The sequence below is a fragment of the Bos grunniens genome, chromosome 11 (genome assembly GCF_055505025.1).
Source record: "Bos grunniens cultivar Pamir isolate PY7600 chromosome 11, Bosgru_T2T1.0, whole genome shotgun sequence".
NCBI lineage: Eukaryota > Metazoa > Chordata > Mammalia > Artiodactyla > Bovidae > Bos > Bos grunniens.
Genome location: NC_141175.1, coordinates 43,991,365 through 44,014,439, shown reverse-complemented (window position 1 = coordinate 44,014,439; position 23,075 = coordinate 43,991,365). Strand labels below are relative to the sequence as shown.

The 23,075-nt window shown below is 42.0% G+C and overlaps 1 long non-coding RNA gene across 1 annotated transcript in view; it reads left to right on the top strand.

Moving 5' to 3' along the window:
- Positions 1–23,075, top strand: part of LOC147363010 (uncharacterized) — a 228,423-nt gene that overhangs the window by 753 nt on the left and 204,595 nt on the right. Inside the window, exon 2 of the long non-coding RNA XR_015136706.1 lies at positions 14,593–14,693. This is a non-coding gene — a long non-coding RNA (uncharacterized LOC147363010). The remainder of the gene's footprint in view (positions 1–14,592; positions 14,694–23,075) is intronic.

The window sequence follows — 23,075 nt, the reverse complement described above, 5'->3', positions numbered from 1 at the left end:
CCTTTCTCGGAGGCAGCAGACATCCCTGACTGTAAAAGCCCTGGGGACCTCTGAGGTCTAGAAGAAAAGCAGTGCCACGGGTTAGTTTAGCCACTCTCTTGTTTCTTAGAAGCTTCTGCTATGTCCAAAGATGAGGAAGTGCAAAAACTTATTCCTCCCAACTGTATTTCACAAATACATGGTTGTTTTAAAAATGATAGTGTGCCGAGGGTTTTTGTTTTTTTCTTTTTAACCCTTTCTCTTAAACACCAAGTTTCGACTTATTTTCTCAAAATAAATGACTGGTTCTTCACCAATGCATTTCCGGTAAGTGAAAGGCAGTGGCCTGGTCATTATTTTTCAAACCAGAGGCTTATTGCTCCAACCTGGATTTAAAATGCCAGGTCCTTTGTGACGCTTTGGGATTATAGGAGACCATGAACCCAGGGTCCTGCCCTCCAAGGTTTTCTGTAAGGTGAGGCAACAGTCCTATACAGAAGACATTAGGGCAATGGCTGACGCCTTTAAAACATGAGGTAAGCAGGAGAGAAAGCAGAGGTCAGGGAAAGGAAGGCTCCCCAGAAGAAGGGGTGTCTGAGCCACATCCTGAAGGAAGGCGAGACAGTGTAGATAACTGACAGCCCAGTGAACCCAGAAGCCCCAAGGTGTGACAGGGTGGGGAGCCAGGGTAACAGAAAGGCTGAGAAGGATGGGTCTGGGAGGCAACAGAGGTCATGCTAAAGGAAGTTAGACTATCTTGAAGTCTGGGAATCTTTTGTAGCAGGTTCACAGACATAGAGACATTGGGCATACATTGTCTGGGGGTTTGGAAACTGACAGCCCCACGGTCAGATAAGGCTCCAGATAAATTCTATTTATGCATACCTTTTTTCAAAAAAAAAAAAGAATCTAACAGTTTAAAATCAGACCGCTTCACATAAAAATCAAGATTTTTGGCTCCTCTTAAAAAATACTCCAAAGATGCAGGGACTATGAGTACCAAATTCTTATTTGGTAACAGTTGACTCTTGGTGAATGAATGGTGGCTGGCCCGTCTGTCAGGCTTCTGGCTCCTGTAGGCATTTAAGTTTTTTACTCTGACATAAAAGAATCCTTTATGACTACATCAAGGCCCCACTCTGTGACCCAAAGTAGGCCAAGCTTGGCAATAAGTACACAGCATTTTACATGAGGATCTCCTGGCCTCTTGGAAGGAAAGATACCAATCTTCAATCTCCTACTCCAGGACTATTATAAATTAGGCCAAATAATAAAATAGATTAGAGTGAGCTCAGTCAGAGCCCAGTGGCAGGGAAGCAATGAGGCCTCTAAAACAACACAGCCCCAGCCCAGACTCTGCTTCTGGGAAACTCAACCCAAGATCTCTGCCAACAGGGCAGCTGAGGTTCAAGTGATCTACTGGAAAACTCCCCAGATGGAATAATGTTTGTACCCCAAACTTATGGAGCAGCATATATAAGTTTCATAAGACATTTTAAGCAGGGAATGCTAAACTCAGATTTATACTTTTAATAGATTACTCCAGGCATGGAGAATGGTTTGCAGGAAGCAAAGGATAGTTAGGGAGAAATTTTCTTCTTCCATGACAGAAATAATAATCCATGACAAAGCACAGTGGCGTTGGCCATGGAGATGGAAAATAATTCCAAAGACACAAGTGGGATGGAAATGAGTTGGCTTTCTGACCTATTAGATATGGAGACTAATGGAAAGGTCTGGGAAAGTTTATAAGTTGTTGACTTGGGAAATTGGATGTATCTTAGCGTCTTTAACATGATTAGGATAAAAGGAGAAGGGCTTGGTCACCAATAGACAGTTGTTACCACTCAACTCTGAGATCAACTAAGTATGTCGGGGATTGAAGGATATAAAGGGAAGCTAGAACATAGAAAAGCAGAACCTCGAGATAGAAATGGAGGGACAGTTCCCTGAGGACATCATTTGAGCAACTGGAGTCAACCTTGCCTCAAACTTGAGGATGATCTGGACTTTTTAGGTCAATTGGGCTTCTGTCACTTCCAGCCAAAATAATTCTAACTACCAAAATAGAAAGCCATATTTAGGAGAGTGAAAAAGATTGAGAGGAACTAAGGAATGGAACATAAGGGAATTTTAGAATGTATGTTTGCAATTTCACGTAGGGACATCTGGGGTCAGTGCCAGGGAGTTTCACAGAGATTCTGACTTAATAGAACAGACTTCTCCCAGGAAGTTAGTCAACATTTTATGAGTTGTACCAGCCTCTCTTTTTGGCCTCAGCTTCCCATTGTCACCACCCTATTTCACATCACCAGTTCCCTTCTCATTCTTAACCTTATGCCTCATTTTTCTGCCTTTATTCCCCAGTCCCTTTCTTCTGTAAAGCTTATAACTGAGAACGGATGTTTCATAATATAAAAGAACATAAACTTGTAGAATTGGAAGAAAATGAAAGATCATATGTTTGTAGCAACTGTGGCTCCAATAAACCAAACATTCTACCCAAGCTTTTTGGAATGGGTAAAAGGAAAAGAAGAAAACAAAATTCAGTAAAATATGGTCCCTTTATCAGTTAGCTTTTGCTGTGTAACAAACCACCGCGAGGGACTTCTCCCGCTGTTCACTGGTTAAGTCTTTCTGCTTCCACTACAGGGGGTGCCAACTTGATCCTTGGTGGTGGAACTAAGATCCCACATGCAGGACAGCGTGGCCAAAAATCAAATAAACATTTTATTATCTCATGAGTCTCCAGTTTTTCGACAGGGTGACTGCTCTAACCTCAGCCATCTTAGCTAGGGCTGGATGAGCCAGGAAGGGCTCTCCTGTATCTGGTGATTGGCAGGCTGACTAGTCTAACCTGAGCTGGAGGAGCTCATCTCTGCTCCACGCGATCTGTTATCCTCTAGAAGGCCTGCCCAGACTAGATCACATGGTGGGGGTGGCAGGGTTCCCAGATCAGCAAGAGGACAAATCCCAAAGTGCATGCATTTTTCAAGCCTCTACTTGCATCACATTTATTAATACTGTCTCATTAGCCAGAGAAGTCACACAGCCAACCGAGAGTCAAAAGTCAAGACCCAGGGAAATAGACTCTCCTTCCTGAAGAGAAGAGGAGCAGAGTCACATGGCAAGGGATGTGCATACAAGGATGGGGGGAATCTGTAACCTTTTTATAGTCTACTTCAATCTCTAGCCCAAATTTCACAATTAGAGAAGGATATTTATAATAATAATATACATTGATCACACATATGGTTTATAATGATTTATACAAGCATATGATAAATGTATTAGAAAATATACAACTAAATAAATATTTTTAATATAAGTATTATATGTCTACATATAGGTATCCTATTTATGTATAGGAGTGCTATTGATAGAATTAACCTCAGCCTTTACAATCATTGATTTATGGCTAAGTGACTAAGAGTGCTTAATATTTAATAGATTTGTGCATGCTATAAAACTCTTCTCAATAATTTAGCAAATAAAGAGAGACCTTATGAACTTATGCTTTTCCCTTCTTCCTCACATGAAAAGCCTGTCTCTGATACGTCTTTCTTCTTAAAATAGGTATATCCCTAAAGAGATCTAGAAAATTGAAATGTTTGTTAAAAAAAGCAAAAACACCAAAACACATATAAAAAACACTAGGGAAATTTTATTTAAGGTTACTATAGTTGGAATAATCTGGCAAAGCAAAATCATCCCTTAATTTGTTCATTATATTAACTCAGATTTTATGCATCATTTTGGAACTAAAGCAAAGCTCACTTGTATACTTTTTTGATGGTGGAAGAGGTGGTACTCTTGATGGGAAAGTGATGATGGAAAGTTGAGAGGTAGTGGTGAAGGTAGTGTGATGGTGGTGGAATTGATGGTAGTGGAGGTGATTATGATGATTATAGAAATCATGGTGGTGGAAGGATCTGAAATAAAAACCTTCAGTTTGCTGTAAGTTTCCCTATTGACCTCTCGCCAGATCCCAGATGTACAGACAGCTGAGCAAAGGCACCAAAGAAAGGGACAAAAAAACAGTTAAGTCAGAGAAGAGAAGCAGATAAAGGATAGGAAAAGATGCCCGGTAGGCCAGGCAATTTCCCATGATGCCAGGAGAGGAAACCAAATACTCTACGCCTCAGTCGAGTATTACTTGCTCCAGGGAGGCGTCTGTCCCCTCCTCTTAGCTGGGCTGGGTGCTCCTCCGTTTCGTGCTCTCATCATCTTCTGTCCTAGAGCTCTTTACAGCTTTTGTAATTTGATATCTGCTTGTCTCCCAAGCTCCCGGAGAGCAGAGAACACATCTTTTTCTCTCTTATCCAGTAGTCACTCTGGCTACAATTGTTGTTTAGTCGCTCAGTCATGTCCGACTCTTTGCGACCCCATGGACTGCAGCAAGCCAGGCTACCCTGTCTTTCACCATCTCCCAGAGCTTGCTCAAACTCATGTCCATTGAGTCAGTTATACCATCCAACCATCTCCTCTGTCATCCCCTTCTCCTCGGGCCCTCAATCTTTCCCAGCATCAAGGTGTTTTCTAATGAGCGGGTACCCTGTAATACTTACTGAGTAAGTGAATGACACATCATCATGTCTTGCCTTCTTTCTTTTCCTCTAAAAGTGCATTTTGCTCTGTGGCATCAGAGAAAATGCCCTTCTGAGTGACTCCTTGTGTGTTGCTGGCCTAGCTTTCTGGTTTCAGATAGGGGCTGGGAAGGTCCACAGTTGAACAGTAGTATATTAATAAAATAATGGAGTACTCAAGTTGAAAGAACATTAAAGAACCACCTGGTTAAACCAGGTTAAACCTCATCTTAAAGATGAGGAAACAGGAAATCAGATAAGCCAAGGGACTCCATTAAGACCACACAGATAGTCAGGGTCACATCCAAAATCATACCTCAGGAACTCAAAGTCCAAATTCCATAACTAAGGTGCCTTTGTTGGAATAATACAGGATGTACCCTTGGCATTACTTCTAGTTATGGTGATGGGAGGCATTGTTGCTTACTGATGTGGAAGCTCATTCCTGAAGGGGAAAATGAAAAGTTGCTTTTGGCTTTCCAAAAACTACTCAGGGAGCTGTACATTTTTATCTTGCATTTTTGCTCATGTTAAATTCTACTGAGCACTGCTGGTCTAGGGCAGTGATGGTAATCCCTTTCTCTAGTTCTTGGTTTAGGGATGGCTATGGTTTCTTCTTTTAACTGGGTGGTTTTTTTTTTTTTTTTTTCCTGTTCTTCCTTACACTGAACTGTCACAGGGTGACCAGTAAAATGAAAGGTGTCTGCTAGGGAAATTCTGGGAAAGATTTGAATCTATGAACAAAAGAGAGATATGTGGTTAGAGGGAGTGCTCCCCTCTACCAGTGATGTTCAGCGCTCCCAGGAGGTGAAAACCAAAACAGTCAAAGAAGAGCTGACCAAGAATCCTGAAGTTGTTGAGCTCCTGAGTTAACCAGACTTGGAACTCACCTACCTCTGGACTCTAGGTTATGTGTAAGAGTACATCCTTGTTATTTAAGCCACTTTTTACCAGTGCACATGAAATGGTTGGATGGCATCACTGGCTCAATGGACATGAGTTTGAGTAAACTCTGGGAGTTGGTGATGACAGGGAGGCCTGGTGTGCTGCAGTCCATGGGGTCACAAAGAGTTGGACACAACTGAGCAACTGAACTGAACTGATAGGTTGTGTGCTCTTAACATGTGGTGGTTTGTTCCCTTGTTATTTGTGATTATAAAAGTAAGCCCTGTTCATTGTACAAATATTTGAAGTGTAAAAAAATATTGCAAGGGAAATAACATTTCAATAATCCTACCTCCTTGGTATAACCCCTGTTAATACTCTGAATGTGTATCTTTATAGACTTTTTTCCTTTATATAGTATATATTTGAATAAAATACAATATGTATTTTAAAACATCCTGTATCATTTTTGTTTTACAATTAACAATAAATAATCTGTAAGCAAATTTACATCATCATTTGCATTGGAATTCTCATTTCACACCAGTTAACACAATGATAAACATCACAAAAAGAACAAACATTATCATCAGCAACATCATCATAAATCTTTTAATAGCCTGGACTTGAAGGTTCTGCCTGAAGTCTGTCTTCTAGTTCTGGACTCAAATTTTAACCATTAACCTTTTATCCAACACCAAACAGCTTAGCGGATTCCCCAGTGGCTCAGATAGTAAAGGATGAGCAGAAAAACCATCAGATACTCCAACATATCAAACCTGATATTTTTGGTTAGCAGATCTTTTAAAATGCTGGTAGCAGATTAAATGTGTTCATTTTTATCTCAGTGCTTGCTCTCCCATAGCTGTATAATCTCTACTTTCCTATCTCTTCTTCCTCATTTCCATTCCCTCCTACACCTACCATAGTCTAGCTTTTGTTCTCACCACTTCACACAAGCTGCTCTGAGGTTTATTGTTGTTGTTGGTCCCCAAGGGCTCAGTGGTAAAGGATCCACCTGTAGTGTAGAAGCTGCAGGAAAGGCAAGTTTAATCTCTGCTTTGGGAAGATCCCCTGGAGAAGGAAATGGAGAGCAGCCTGGCAGGCTACAGTCCACCAGGCCTTGAAAGAATCGGACATGATCTAGCAACTAAACAACAACAACAAAACTTCACCCAAGCTGCTCTGGGGTTAGATCTCTTTATCTGATTGCTAAATCTGGTGATCTTTCTTCAGTATTGATTGGTAACCTAACCTGGCTGACCACTTCCACCTTCTTAAAACTCTTCCTCCAACAGCTTCCACGCGGTCAACTTCTGATTCCTCTTTACTCCTCTGTTACTGAGCAGCTAAGCGTTATTGTGAGTATGCAGTAATGTTAGTAATGCTGGCATCTACTGAGAGCTTCCCAAGTGCCAGGCAATGTTTTAAATTTTAAACTACAACTCAATTTCACCAAAGCAGGAGCTAAAAAACTGTTTCTTAACAATAAATATTTTCTTAAAAGTAAATAGTTTTGGCTCTGCCAGCCCTGTGATCTATGTCACAACCATTAATCTCAGCCAGTATAGCTTGGAAAGTGACCACAGACAGTACATAAATGAATGGGTGTGGCTGTGTTCCAAGAAAACTTTATCTACAAAACAGGTGACTCAGTTTGGTGCAGGGACTGTAGTTTGCCAAACTCTGCTCTAAAATCTAAGTTATGCCATAGCAGGAGTTTTTTTCTGTTTTGATGTATGATAGATAGTTAGGAAATATTTGCTGAATGAATACTTTCCTTCTAAGAGAGGAACTATGTATTTTAATCTCCATTTTTACAAATAAGGATGCGGAAGCACTGAAGTTAAATAACTTGCCCAAAGTCACCAACTGATATGTGATAAATCCAGGATCTAAACCCACACAAGTCTGACGTCAAAGCTTGGGCTTTTAATCACCTACTCTAGAGCGGTGGCTTGGAGGAGAAGATGGGCAGCTATTCTCATGGGAGTCCAGAGTTCTTTTAGTTGGATCTTGAAGAATGAAGAAGAATTCAGCAGGAGGAAGGAGAGTGGAAAGGGGGAGGCTTTTCGTGCTCAAGATGTAAAAACTGTAAGCATACAAAAACAGATACGTTAAGTGTTATTTGCTCAATTGTGTCCGACTCTTTTCAACCCTATGGACTGTAACTCTCCAGGCTCCTCTGTTCGTGGAATTCTCCAGGCAAGAATACTGGAGTGGGTAGTTATTCCCTTCTCCAGGGGATCTTCTCAACCCAGGGATCAAACCCTGATCTCTTGCTTTTTGGGCAAATTCTTTACCATCTAAGCCACCGGGGAAGCCCATACAAAAAATGGATGCCTGATATAAAAAGAACTGGCAGCCAAGGAAGAAATTGCTTAGGGAATGCATTCACTTTTCAGTAATTCACATGTCCAGACACAGGGTTTAAGGTGGAAAGTGGTACTGCTGCTGCTGCTGCTGCGTCACTTCAGTCGTGTTTGACTCTGTGCGACCCCATAGATGGCAGCCTACCAGGCTCCCCCATCCCTGGGATTCTCCAGGCAAGAACACTGGAGTGGGTTGCCATTTCCTTCTCCAATGCATGAAAGTGAAAGTGAAGTCGCTCAGCCGTGTCCGACTCTTAGCGACCCCATGGACTGCAGCCTACCAGGCGCCTCTGCCCATGGGATTTTCCAGGCAAGAGTACTGGAGTGGGGTCCCATTGCCTTCTCCGGGAAAGTGGTACAGATGAGGCTAAAGAAGCATGCTGAAGGGCCTGATATGACATGCGAACAAATTTGGATTTGGATTTGGAGGCAGATGGGCTACAAAAGTGTTTTGAGCCTGAGAAAGAATGACCATATTTGCATTTTAGGTCAATTTTTAAAATTACATTTTATTTTAAAATTAGATGATACATGACTATTGTACCACATTCAAAAGCTGAAAAGGTCTTCCCTTTGCCCACCTCCAGCCATGCAGTTCACTGTCCCAGAGGCACCCACGGTTTCCAGTTAGAAAGATAACTTTCACTGTAGTGGGAAGAATCGATTGGGTCGGGGTGAACTGGATGTTTTATTAATTTAGTTAATTAGTAAAGTTACCAGTAAATTGATTTAGTTTTTCTCCTTAGGGTGGATGATAATGATAAAAGGTTGAGGAAGACTGCCCGACACTTTTATAATCGTTTTATAAATTGCTCCTCTGTTAAATCTTCTTCAAATGACTCAAGTTGTGTGCATCTGTGTCTGCCCATGCACTAAATTGCTAATGGAGATTGGGCTAGAATGGTGGATAGTTATCCACATGGTGCATAATCATGATGAAGGGACTTCCCTGACAGACCAGTGGCTAAGATCCCACACTGCCAATGTAGGGAGCCTGAATTGGATCTCTAGTCAGGTAACGAGACTCTGCATGCCACAATTAAAGATACTATTTGCCACAACTAAGACCTGGCACAACCAAGTAAATAAATATATATATTTTTAAAATAGCAAGTAACTTCTTGGTAGTAAGCGCAAACTGGTGGGATTAGAATCCTGGCCCTGCTGAGTGACCTTTAACCTCTCTGTGCTCTTGCAAAATGGGGATAATAATGGTACATACCTGCTAGAGGTTGGGAAAATCTGACCCAGGGTATGTTATCTATTATTTGAGGAAGGGGTTTTTGGAGAGGGTGGAAGAAAAAAGCTTTTGCAGTAGGAATGAGGAACATGGAGAGTGCCAACACCACTTCCCATGCCCATAGGCATGGGATAATGAATAGTATCAGTTCTAGAATTCAACAGAGGAAGAAAGTTCCTTAGGGAATACAGTCACTATGCTGTTAAGGAAAGAACTAAAGGGTTAAAAGGTGAAAAGAAATTTATTTATAATTGAATGGAGGTTCTGGGGCACAGAGGAAAAGGCCTGAGAAAGGAGAGGGCAGAAGTTGGAAAGAAAATCCAGAGCAGAGTGGCAGATTAGAGATTAGGATAAGGGAGAAGAGACCTGGCTGGAGGCAGGGCCACTGCCTGTGACGGCTCTGGGCTGAGCAGAGCAGGGAGTGGACAACTATGGTCGTTTCTAACCAGCTGCCTATTTTTGTAGAGCCCACCAGCTGAGAATGGTTTCTACATTTGTAAAATTACAATCAAGAATAGTATTTCGTGATGCAGGAAAATGATATGGAATTTAATGTCAGTATTTATAAACAAAGTTTTATTGGATCACAGCCATGATGATTCATTTACATATGGTCTATGGCTGCCTTCATACTCCAGGAGTAGGACTGAGTAGTTTACACAAAGACCAAATGGCCCACATAGCTAAAAGTATTTACTATCTGGCCCTTTACAGAAAGTTTGTCAGCCCTTGCTCTGGTAGGTCATTCATAGTCCCTAATAAGAATGACAACCCCTGGAATTGTGCAACACAGGGCCTTGGCCCTAGGAGCACTCATTTTGGATGGTGGTAAAGGATAACAGTGAGGAAAGGCCTGGATGAAATTATAAGGCCTCAAGGCTCTTTTTGAAATGTGGGTTCAAGGTTGTTTTGTCAGAACAAAGCAAGACTGTCGGCCTGGATTCAAGCCACCAGCTCTTGGATGGTGAGGAGACAGGTGTGGTAGACACAACTGGTGGCCCACACAATTTCCATTTCTCCCATTGTTCCTTGCAAACAGAAGCATGATTTTATCAAGATGGTAATGTGTCCTATTAAAAATAATCATCTCAAATAAGGAAAGTGCTCAAAGAAGGATGGGTACATGTCAAAAGGACACAGAATTCAGCTTAAAGGGGCCCGTAATGGCAAACCTGCAACAATTTGAGCATCAAAATATGTAAAGACAGTTGTTGACTTTAACTCATTGAATAGACTAGGAATCCATGAGTTGAGACTGAAACAAACAAATAAATGGAGGAGGAAGAAAAGTTGGTCTATATAATATATACTGCTAAGTCACTTCAGTCGTCTCCGACTCTGTGCGACCCTAGAGATGGCAGCCCACCAGGTTCTCCCGTCCCTGGGATTCTCCAGGCAAGAACACTGGAGTGGGTTGCCATTTCCTTCTCCAATGCATGACAGTGAAAAGTGAAAGTGAAGTCCCTCAGTCGTGTCCAACCCTCAGCGACCCCATGGACTGCAGCCCTCCAGGCTCCTCCATCCATGGGATTTTCCAGGCAAGAGTACTGGAGTGGGTTGCCATTGCCTTCTCCGATATAATATATAGTAAAAAGAAAAGTAATGAATTCCAGAATGAATTCCAGAATTAGAAAATCATGATTTTGCAGTCACCTTAATATTATTTCAGGCAAGATCAATGAAAGCTAAAATCAGCAGATGAAAATTTGATGAGAAACATGACATTTATAGGATTCCCAGGTGGTGCGGTGGTAAAGAATTCACTTGCTGATGCAGGAGATGCAAGAGATGCAGGTTCAATCCCTGGGTTGGGAGGATCCCTTGAAGAAGGAAATGGGAACCCACTTCAGTATTCTCACCTGAAAAATTCCATGGACACAGGAGCCTAGCAGGTTAGAGTCCATGGGGTTGCAAAAAGTCAGACACTACTGAGCTCACACACAGCAGCACAACATTGATTGGAATTGCCAAGCAGCTTCCCCACATTCTTATTAATTTAATTTAAGGGGAAAATAGTAACTTTGTAGAAGGGAAATCTGACCAATTTCATTTTACTCCCTTAACCAAGTGATCACCTCCTAAAATGATGCCCCGAGGAGGACATCATATCATTTCTGTAGGATTCTAGTCAAAAATATGTAAGCAGAATCGCGAGAAAACAGAAAAACCCAAATACAGTTTTACAAGTAATTGCCCTATGATTTTCAAAAATGTCAATGATATGAAAGATGACAGTTTGAGGAACTTTCTAGATTAAAGCAGACTAAAGCCACATGACAACAAAATGCAATGTTTGATTCTGGGTTGGTTTCCTGGACTGGAAAATATATTTTTCTTTGTGATAAAGCCCGGGAGTGAGACAACTGGCAAAAGTTATAGTTTAAATAATAACATTGGATCAATGTTAATATTTTGATTTTGATGATTATACTGTGGTTATGTAAGAGAAGATCCTTATTTTAAGGAAGTACATACTAAAGTATGTAATAGTAAATATGTATGAGAGAGAAAATGATAAAGTAAATGTGAATGTTTTTTTTTAATGATTATTTTTTTTAATTGGAAGATAATTGCTTTACAATATTGTGCTGGTTTCTGCCCTATATCAACATGAATCAGCCACAGGCATAGACAGGTAATTTCTCCTAAATTGCAGATCACATATCCAGCTACCTACTGTAAACCTATGTCTGTGGTCCACAATCACTTCAACAGTTACAAAGATGAACACACACACACACACACACACACACACAAGATTCTCTTTCTCCTGCTCTCTCTCTTCTTCTAACCACCATCCAGATACTTTCCCAAGTCAGAAACTCAGGCGTCATCCTCTCCTCTTCCTATTTTCTCACCCCTGATATGTGATTAGTCATCCAGGTCTTGATGACTGTATTTCCTAAATAGTTTCTGAATCCATTTCCTCCTCTTCATTCTCATTAACCGGATAGATGCCTCATCATCTCTCATGGTATTTTTTTTATTAACCTTCTAAACAATCTCCCTGCCTCTGTCCTTTGCTCCCCTAACATACTGTTGTCCATTATCCTTCTAAAATGTAAATATGATCACTATGCCTTCTTATTTTAAAAGTTCCTGTCAATTAACTGTTTACGATAATAGCTGCCCCTTGGTCCCAAACTCCTAGTGTGGTATGACAGTGCTCACAGATTAACCTTTGTCTCTTGGCTGCCTTCAGCGCCACATCTCAGAAGGACGGTTGACTGCCCTGGCTGGTCTGTTATATTCTTAGGAGAAGACTTTTCCTGCTGCTGCTACTGCTGCTAAGTCGCTCCAGTCATGTCCGACCCTGTGCGACCCCATAGACGGCAGCCCACCAGGCTCCGCTGTCCCTGGGATTCTCCAGACAAGAACACTAGAGTGGGTTGCCATTTCCTTCTCCAATGCATGAAAGTGAAAAGTGAAAGTGAAGTCGCTCAGTCGTGTCCAACTCCCAGCGACCCCATGGACTGCAGCCCACCAGGCTCCTCCGCCCGTGGGATTTTCCAGGCAAGAGCACTGGAGTGGGGTGCCATTGCTTCAGTAAACCAGTGGTCTCCCCTTGCTCCAGTGCTCTATTACTCACAGCAAGTTGTAACTCACTTTATTCCATGTCAGATGACCTGATGACCTACATTTTTATTTATAGCAAAAATAAATTTCATGTATCAATTGAAATGAGATGTTGGAGCCACATGTGTGATGGTGAGAGTTGAGCATTGCCTGAATCCAGCGAACATCATTCATATAGGTGATGTTTTAATCTCATGTATGCTGGCCCACGTAGGTGAGCCCTATAACACACCCTGGCTCTGCACTGTGGGTCTCCTGTTGTGTTGACTGTTTTTGAGTTAAGCAAGCCTAGAGTCCTGGGACTGACTCCTCCATTTCCTGAAGCCAGCTTCTGGGACTTGAGTAGGATGGAGAGTCAGTAACAGAGCTGGAAATGAAATTATTCAACTTTGGAGATGCCAGCGATGAGCTTTATCCTTTAATAACCTTTCCTGCTCTGTTCCTAGAAAAATACTTTTTTTTTTTTCCCCCAAATCCAAATGAAATGGACCCATTAAAACCTTCCCTCACCCGGGCAGATTTAGACATTCCTCCTAGGAGAGCCCTTGGTACTGACCACCCTATAATGCAATTACATATTTGCATGTCCATTTCTCTGCTTCTTGTTTCCCACATCTGGACACAAATCTTACTCCTTTTAGTATGTCCTCCATGAGCATATGTTCCCTAAGTAAAGCTTGACATGTAAGGAATAATCAAAATGTGTGTGTTGACTAAATGAATGGGTGGTTCTTCTAGGTTCCAAGTGGAGTGTGATGGAGAGGATTGGGACCTGGTTACCACTGCCAGTTAGTTCTTCCACTAACTAACTTTGTGATGACCATCTTCTTCCAATAGCTCCTTCCCCGCATTGATGAAGTGGACACAATAACACCCACCTGGCAAGAGTTGTTTTGAAAATTAAAAGTTACTAATTATTTACTCATTCACTTGTAGGGATAAATTCTATTCTTGAATAGAGTTCAAGAATAGAATTCAAGAATTCACTATGTTAGGTACCAGAGGTATAGCATTCTCGTTCCCTCATAAAGCTTTTCAATTTAGCAAGAAAGGCAAATTCAGTGTTAGTCACTCAGTCATGTCTGACCCTTTGTGACCCCATGGACTGTAGATCACCAGGCTCCTCTGTCCATGGAATTCTTCAGGCAAGAATACTGGAGTGGGTTGCCATTCCCTTCTCCAGGGGATCTTCCTGACCCAGGGATTGAAGCTGGGTCTTCCACATTGCAGGCAGATTCTTTACTGTCTGAGCCACCTGGGAAGTTCAGATAATTAAACAAATATCTACAACAAACTATAGTGAGAATTATAACGGGGAAAGACTAAGACACCATGGGAAAATAGAACAGGAGGTGTGATTAGTCCAGGAGTTAGGAAAGACCTATCCAAATAGTGTAAAACATTGGTAAAGTACAATACTCATGTCAGATAAGATAGTGGTATAGATGACACTGCCTTTGACATAGGAGGCAGGCATCACATTTCGAAGTAAGGCTTCCTGGAGAAGATGGAACCTTTTGTTGAGCTGAATCCAACTTCCTCTGAGGTTGCTGACTCATCTTTATCAGAAAGGCGTGCTCTTTGAATTGAGTTTCCGGGATCAAAGATGGATTTGCCTTCATCTGTCTACTCCAATTGCCTTGTGGCTCTAAAAACCAAACCCTTAAGTTAATGAAGAATGTAAACCACAGAGACAGGGCTGCTGAAGGGACTTTGGAGGGGCCGGTGATGTTTGTAGGCCAGGCAGCAGTGTGACACTTGACTTCTGCCTGCAAATGCATCCAGAGTCTGACTGCCTCAGACCACTTCTGTAACCCCCTGGTCCAGGCCACCGTTACCCATCACTGGGATGTCTGTAAAACTTCTAAAATGGTCTTCCTGTTTTCACCTGTGCCTTCCTATCATCTGCCTCCACACGTATGCCAACGCTAAAGTTTTTTGTTCCTTCCTTTAGGCACATTAACTTGAAGAAGACCAGCTGTTTGTAAGGAAAGGATGGCTTGGATGAAAGAATATGGAAGGAATTACGCTCACTTGCAGGATGAGGAAATGCAGGTAAGTGGTGTCTGCTGACTTCACAGTGGGAACCTGTGGTAGGTAAATAAACAAGACTGAATAAGCCTTCCGCAGCTATGTTTGTATGAAAGTGGTTTTAGATAAGCCTCTGCTCCTTCATCCTTTTCCAGACTCCCCTCCTCCACATTTCCCACACATTCCCTGTTTCCTGGCTGCAAACATCCCATCTCTCTGCCCCCTCATCTCCTTCTTTTCCTGACTCACCCTTCACAGTCTCCCAGCAAAGCCCAATATCCTCTTGTCTGTCAAAGCCAGCCCCAGACAATCATCATGATGTCCCAGATTCAAGGAAGGAGCCAGTGCCCTATGGTCAGCTTCCAAGGGCACAGAACTAAAATGCTAGACATTCAGTGCGGGTTTGCTGTGAGGGCAGTTGACCTGACCCAGGGCTTCAGATAGGAACACATCTTCCAAGGATGATCTGTTTCAGATCCTGGCATTGTTCAAATGCCAACAAGGTAAGGAATGGAGATGTCTTCTGTTCCAACACCTCTATTTTTTGCTCCTCAATTTTTTTTTCTGAATTTTAAAAAATTTATAATAAAGTTAAATGGAAAAGCAATGAATCCATGGATTCAACTAGATTAACAGTTGTTAGCATTTGCTTTCCTTTTCTATCCTCTTTTCTTCTTTCATACTTGAGATTGTCTATTCTCTATCTATCTGTTTATCTATCTAAAGTTGGGGAGGAAAAATTTTTCCTCTACTCTTCTTGATTCTTTGGTTGGTCTAATAATCAAATCAATGTAAGACAGATTAACAGGAGGAAAATGAATTTAATTATATACACATGGGACCCCCCATAAGAATCTGAGACCTGAGGGCAAGAGTGGTTGTAAGCTTAGATGCCACCCTGAGATAAGTAATGGGATAGGGGCCTGGGACTTCAAAGGGGAGGGGGTAAGTTTCAGGACAGCAAGAAGAGCAGATGTTTGGCAATTAGGTGGTTGCCCTGCCAAACAAATGGGTTTCCCAGGTGGTACTAGTGGTACAGAACCCTCCTGGCAGTGCTGGAGACATAAGAGATGCAGGTTCGATACCTGGGTCAGAAAGATCCCCTGGGGGTGGGCATGGCAACCCACTCCAGTATTCTTCCCTGAGAATCTCACAGACAGAGGAGCCTGGTGGGATACAGTCCATAGGGTCACAAAGAATCAGACACAACTGAAACGACTTTAGCATGCACACATGCTGGACAGATAGGTCATTTAGATGAAAGTTATCTCTGGTAATAGCTGTCTCTGAGCCAGGCCTTCTATCTAAATTCTTTTAGGCAGTTAAGGGGAGGTAAAAAGTTCTTCCTTCGTCTTTTGGGTATCCATTATCTTCAGCTCAGAATAATTCGCATGGTGAAATGGCGCATTTCGGGGAGGCTTGTTCTGAACCCCTTCACTATCCACATACACATACATGGTAAACCTTTTGAAAGTTAATTGAAGACAACTTGATACTTCACTGCAAACACTTCATCATGCTTTTTCAAAAGGTTAAAGACATTTTCTTATAAAACACAATCTCATTATCACATCCACAAAATCTAAAATTAGTGAAATATTATTATCTGAAAGTCCCAAGTTTTCCAATTGCCCCAGAAATATCTTTAAAAGTCTTTCCCATTCCATGCCCCTCACCTTCAACCCAATCAAGGATCAGCTGTTGCATTGTTTTGCACTGGTTTGTCACAGCTCTTTGGTTTCCTTTCATTTAGAACAGTCTCCTCACCTGTTGTTCTTGTTTGTCTTTCACAACATTGACATTTTTAGAGAGTCCAGACCAGTTGTCCTTTTGAATGGCTTAAACCTGGACTTGCCAAAGTGTTTCCTTGAGATCAGGCACTCTGGATAAATATTTTTTGGCAAGAACATAACATGGATATTTCAGGGATTTCCCATTGCAAGTCCTCAGGAGGTGTATATCAATTTGCTCTGTTATTGGTGATGCTAATTTTGACGGCTTAGTTTTGGTGGTGCCCATCAGATAGTTCTGTTGTAAAGGTACTTTTTACCCTTTGTCAGTAATGAAGAATAAAAGAGAAGTAATACTCTGAGACCAAGAAATATCCTGTTCTCCAAACATTTTACCCAGTGGCTTAGCAACTATTGATAATCTTTGCCCAAAGCATTTATTATTTCATCAGTGGTTGGAAAATGGTAATCTTCTGATTATTTCATTCCTTCTACACTTATTATCTATCATTTATTTGTTGGAAAAAAAGCATCCCATCCCACCTTTTAAAAATGTGTAACTCTGAGTTCTAGATTCCTTTTCCTTTTGTTCAATGTTGTAATCCTTTATTATCACCGTTTTTAATGTTCAGATTTGGTCCATAGAGCCATTATCTTTAATATTTGATTATTCATATTGACTTCTAAGATTATTATTCTAGGGCAAACAGTTTTCTGTTGCTTTGTATTTTGTTTTTGTTTTTTTGGAGTAGGGTTTGGGATTAGATTCTGGACCAGAAATTTGAAGCTCTAATTAGGATTCCATGTTCTGAGATGTGTAGCCATTTGAAGAATTTCTAGTTGGCTTAAACCACATGTGCTCATGAAATATGAATCAGAAAAAAAGAAACTAATTTATTTAGTCAGAAAAGATGAAGTCATAGAGGGGTCACCAGAAACCACCATTTTCATTACACCATGAAATTATCTGGACATGGAACAACAGACTGGTTCCAAATAGGAAAAGGAGTATGTCAAGGCTGTATATTGTCACCCTGCTTATTTAACTTCTATGCAGAGTACATCATGAGAAACACTGGACCGGAAGAAACACAAGCTGGGATCAAGATTGCCAGGAGAAATATCAATAACCTCAGATATGCAGATGACACCACCCCTATGGCAGAAAGTGAAGAGGAACTAAAAAGCCTCATGATGAAAGTGAAAGTGGAGAGTGAAAAAGTTGGCTTAAAGCTCAACATTCAGAAAACGAAGATCATGGCATCCGGTCCCATCACTTCATGGGAAATAGATGGGGAAACAGTGGAAACAGTGTCAGACTTTATTTTTTTGGGCTCCAAAATCACTGCAGATGGTGACAGCAACCATGAAATTAAAAGATGCTTACTCCTTGGAAGGAGAGTTATGTCCAACCTAGATAGCATATTGAAAAGCAGAGACATTACTTTGCCAACGAAGGTCCGTCTAGTCAAGGCTATGGTTTTTCCTGTGGTCACATATGGATGTGAGAGTTGGACTGTGAAGAAGGCTGAGCACCAAAGAATTGATGTTTTTGAAGTGTGGTGTTGGAGAAGACTCTTGAGAGTCCCTTGGACTGCAAGGAGATCCAACCAGTCCATTCTGAAGGAGATCAGTCCAGGGTGTTCATTGGAAGGACTGACGCTAAGGCTGAAATTCCAGTACTTTGGCCACCTGATGCGAAGAGTTGACTCATTGGAAAAGACTCTGATGCTGGGAGGGATTGAGGGCAGGAGGAGAAGGGGACGACAGAGGATGAGATGGCTGGATGGCATCATTGACTCGATGGACATGAGTCTGAGTGAACTCCATGAGTTGGTGATGGACAGGGAGGCCTGGCGTGCTGCGATTCATGGGGTCGCAAAGAGTCGGACACGACTGAGTGACTGACCTGATCTGATCTGATAGCTACAAAGTCCTCTTTGGATGAACCTTATTGTCTCTCATAAGTCTGACATTGCCCTGGAGGGTTTTAGACTAAAAGAAAATGTTCTCTCAGTTCAGTTCAGTCGCTCAGTCGTGTCCGACTCTTTGCGACCCCATGAATCACAGCACACCAGGCCTCCCTGTCCATCACCAACTCCCGGAGTTCACCCAGACTTAAGTCCATCGAGTCAGTGATGCCATCCAGCCATCTCATCCTCTGTCGTCCCCTTCTCCTCCTGCCCCCAATCCCTCCCAGCATCAGAGTCTTTTCCAATGAGTCAGCTCTTCACATGAGGTGGCCAAAGTACTGGAGTTTCAGCTTCAGCATCATTCCCTCCAAAGAAATCCCAGGGCTGATCTCCTTCAGAATGGACTGGTTGGATCTCCTTGCAGTCCAAGGGACTCTCAAGAGTCTTCTCTAACACCACAGTTCAAAAGAATCAATTTTTCATGCTCAGCCTTCTTCACAGTCCAACTCTCACATCCATACATGACCACAGGAAAAACCATAGCCTTGACTAGATGGACCTTTGTTGGCAAAGTAACGTCTCTGCTTTTCAATATGCTATCTAGGTTGGTCATAACTTTCCTTCCAAGGAGTAAGCGTCTTTTAATTTCACGGTTGCAGTCACCATCTGTAGTGATTTTTGAGCCCCCCAAAATAAAGTCTGACACTGTTTCCACTGTTTGCCCATCTATTTGCCATAAAGTGATGGGACCGGATGCCATGATCTTCGTTTTCTGAATGTTGAGCTTTAAGCCAACTTTTTCACTCTCCACTTTCACTTTCATCAAGAGGCTTTTTAGTTCCTCTTCACTTTCTGCCATAAGGGTGGTGTCATCTGCATATCTGAGGTTATTGATATTTCTCCTGGCAATCTTGATTCCAGCTTGTGCTTCTTCCAGTCCAGCGTTTCTCATGATGTACTCTGCATATAAGTTAAATAAGCAAGGTGACAATATACAGCCTTGACGTACTCCTTTTCCTATTTGGAACCAGTCTGTTGTTCCATGTCCAGTTCTAACTGTTGCTTCCTGACCTGCATACAGATTTCTCAAGAGGCAGGTCAGGTGGTCTGGTATTCCCATCTCTTTCAGAATTTTCCACAGTTTAATGTGATCCATACAGTCAAAGGCTTTGGCATAGTCAATAAAGCAGAAATAGATGTTTTTCTGGAACTCTCTTGCTTTTTCCATGATCCAGTGGATGTTGGCAATTTGATCTCTGGTTCCTCTGCTTTTTCTAAAACCAGCTTGAACATCAGGAAGTTCACGGTTCACATATTGCTGAAGCCTGGCCTGGAGAATTTTGAGCATTACTTTACTAGCATGTGAGATGAGTGCAATTGTGCGGTCGTTTGAGCATTCTTTGGCATTGCCTTTCTTTGGGATTGGAATGAAAACTGACCTTTTCCAGTCCTGTGGCCACTGCTGAGTCTTCCAAATTTGCTGGCATATTGAGTGCAGCACTTTCACAGCATCATCTTTCAGGATTTGGAATAGCTCAAGTGGAGTTCTATCACCTCCACTAGCTTTGTTTGTAGTGATGCTTTCTAAGGCCCACTTGACTTCACATTCCAGGATGTCTAGCTCTAGGTCAGTGATCACACCATCGTGATTAGCTGGTTCAAATCCCAGGTCTTTCTCAGCTGTGTGACTTAACCTTTCTCATCTCTTTCCTAAAGCAGATAATGAGAATACATGTATCCTCTATTTTTGGAAAGTTTGCTTTTATGCCCCTTCAATTTTATAAAAGTACCTGTTTTCTATAACTGCAAGAAATCTGAAGAGGGTTTTCATTTTTCAGACAAAAAGGTAAAAAGTGAAAAAGGCATTCAACATTGGTTTTGCTGGAGCCAACGTAGAGGCAAGGCACCTCAAACAACAACAGTGAAACCACCAAGCTCCTTTCCTGGGAACCACTCTCAGCATCTCAGTATCCAGCCCCACTGCTTTTAGTTGTATCTGTGAGCATCTGTGCTTTATCTCCATTTACTCTATGTATCTGTTAGCAAGATGCATCCTAAGGTAATTGCTTCTTTGCTTTACACCATTTCGACTTACAAAAGGTTTCACAGGAACACTCTCCTTTTAGAGAGTGGGGGAAATCTATACTGTTAACCTCACTCTAAAGATTTTGTCATGATTAAAAGCGATGTAGCTTTAGTGCTTGTAAGTAGTAGGAACTCAGGGCCAAGTCATGCCTTTCAAAAGAGAAGTAGAGAAGGGAACTAAGTTGGGTTGCATGAATGGCTAAAAGCCTGTGGTGTAATAGCTAAACAAATGTAAATGAGTTGGCTGTGTCAAGGTAGAGATGCTCTGAAACCATTTCCTCTGCTCACAGATGCCTGTAGCAAACGCATCTCACATACATGCTCCGTGGAATACAGGCTCGATGGAGCAGGGATTTCCATGTGTTTTATTCACTGTTTTGCTCCCAGTGTGTAAAACATAGTAGGTGGCTTATTCAGTTCAGTTCAGTCACTCAGTCGTGTCCGACTCTTTGCGACCCCATGGACTCAGCACTCCAGGCCTCCCTGTCCATCACCAACACCTAGAGTTTACTCAAACTCATGTCCATTGAGTTGATGATGCCATCCGACCATCTCATCCTCTGTCATCCCCTTCTCCTCCTGCCTTCAATATAAAGGTGGCTTATTATATATCTTTTGAATGAATGAATAAGTGAATGAGTGAATCAGCATAGCTTACGAGATAAAATAGTTACGTACTGCTTATGTAAAGAAAGCAGAGTGCCAAAGAAACGATGCCTTAGAACTGTGGTGCTGGAGAACACTTCTGAAAGTTCCCTGGACAGCAAGGAGATCAGCAAGAATATCAAACCAGTCAATCTGAAGGGAAATCAACCCTGAATACTCTTTGGAAGGACTGATGCTGAAGCTGAAGCTCCAGTATTTTGGTCCCTGATGCTGGGAAAGATTGAGGGCAGAAGGAGAAGAGGGTATCAGAAGATGAGATGGCTGGATGGCATCACCAATTCTATGGACATGAACTTGGGCAAACTTTGGGAGATGGTGAGGGACAGGGAGGCCTGGCGTGCTGCAGTCAAAGGGGTCACAAAGGGTTGGATACAACTGGGCGATTGAACGACAATAGCTGCTTGTGTAACTCCAAAGTGTTAGCCTGTATCCTTCTCCCCCTTTTCTAGAGTTGGATTCCTATGACATAAAGTAGTGTATCAGTTTGCTACCACCACAGTTATGCTGTCTAACTAATTATCCTGAAGCTCAAACAATGGTCCTTTATTTGCATGCTCATAGGTCTATAGGTTGGCTTGGCTTAACTGAGCTAGGCTGGCTTTTCACTCTGGGATCCAAGCACCAGGTTGGATTCAACTGTGTTTCATGTGCCTCTCATCCTCCTTGGACCAGTGGCTACCTGGGGCATGTGGTCTGTTCTCTGTTTCTCTTTCTGGGGCGCAAGATGCAGGGAATGGGTGTTTGTGTGGGGAATGCACGTAGTCTCTCTAAGTTGACATTTAGCTTTTCCCATCATTCTCCTGACAATTTCAGTGCATGATTGTATTTTATTTTTAATTAGTGGAAAATGGCTTTACTTACAATTTTGTGTTGGTTTCTGCTGTACAACAATGCGAATCAGTCATATTTACGTATATATATCCCTTCCCTCTTAAGTCTCCCTCCCCTCCCCCCATCCCACTCTCTAGGTCATCACAGGGCACCAGACTGGGCTCCCTGTGCTATTTAGCAACTTCCCAAGAGTCGGACACAACTTAGTGACTAAACCACCAACACTACTATCTGTTTTGCACATTATAGTATATATATGTCAGTGCTACTTTCCCAATTTGTCCCACCCTCACCTTCCCTTGCTGTGTCCACAAGTCTGTTCCCTACTAGGATCATCAGCACCATTTTTCTAGATTCCTTATATATGCAATAACACACATTTGTTTTTCTTTTTCTGACTTACTGCACTCTGTATAAGAGACTCTAGGTTCATCCACCTCACTACAACTGACTCAAATTCATTTCATTTTATGGCTGAGTAATATTCCATTGTATAAATGTAGGTGGGTGATTTTGGATCTCCTAGATACGTATACACACACTTCACATTCCCCTCTTATAGACAAGCAGGAATTCTCAGAGGTAATACAAGATCCCAGGGTTAAGAAAGGAGCCAGGTACCTCTGAATGGACACTTTCTTACCTCCTGAACTTTCTGGAAGGGACTTGACTAAATTCTGAGCCAAGAGCTCTTGTTCTCAGTTTTGAGGTGGGTAAGAACCGAGAGCAATTTATTCCCCAAGTTATGCATGTATAATAAATCATGGCAGGGTAAAGAAAAAACAGTGTAATCACAACAAAACTTTACAGAGCTCCTTCAGCCCCCTATCCCATCTCCAGCTTCCTCATGCTGCCCACACCTGCATCTCACAACAGATGACTTTATAGGGAAAGCTGTAAAGCTGTGGCCCTGAAAAGGCAGCAGACAACACTCCTTTTGTAGGAGATCCTGCAACCTACCTCTGTATCCCTAATCTACCCTCTTTGCTGCATCCCCACTCACCTTGGCTTTCTTTTCTAGAGCTTAATCCCCCTTTCTGTAAAGTTTAATTCTTTTTGAGTATTTTTCTTTTGCTCTTGGAATGGACCTTGGGGAGAATTCAGTGCATCTTCTACACTTTATAGATGAGAAAACCAAGGTCCAGAGAAGGTGGGTGTCACACTAAACCGGGAATTCCAGC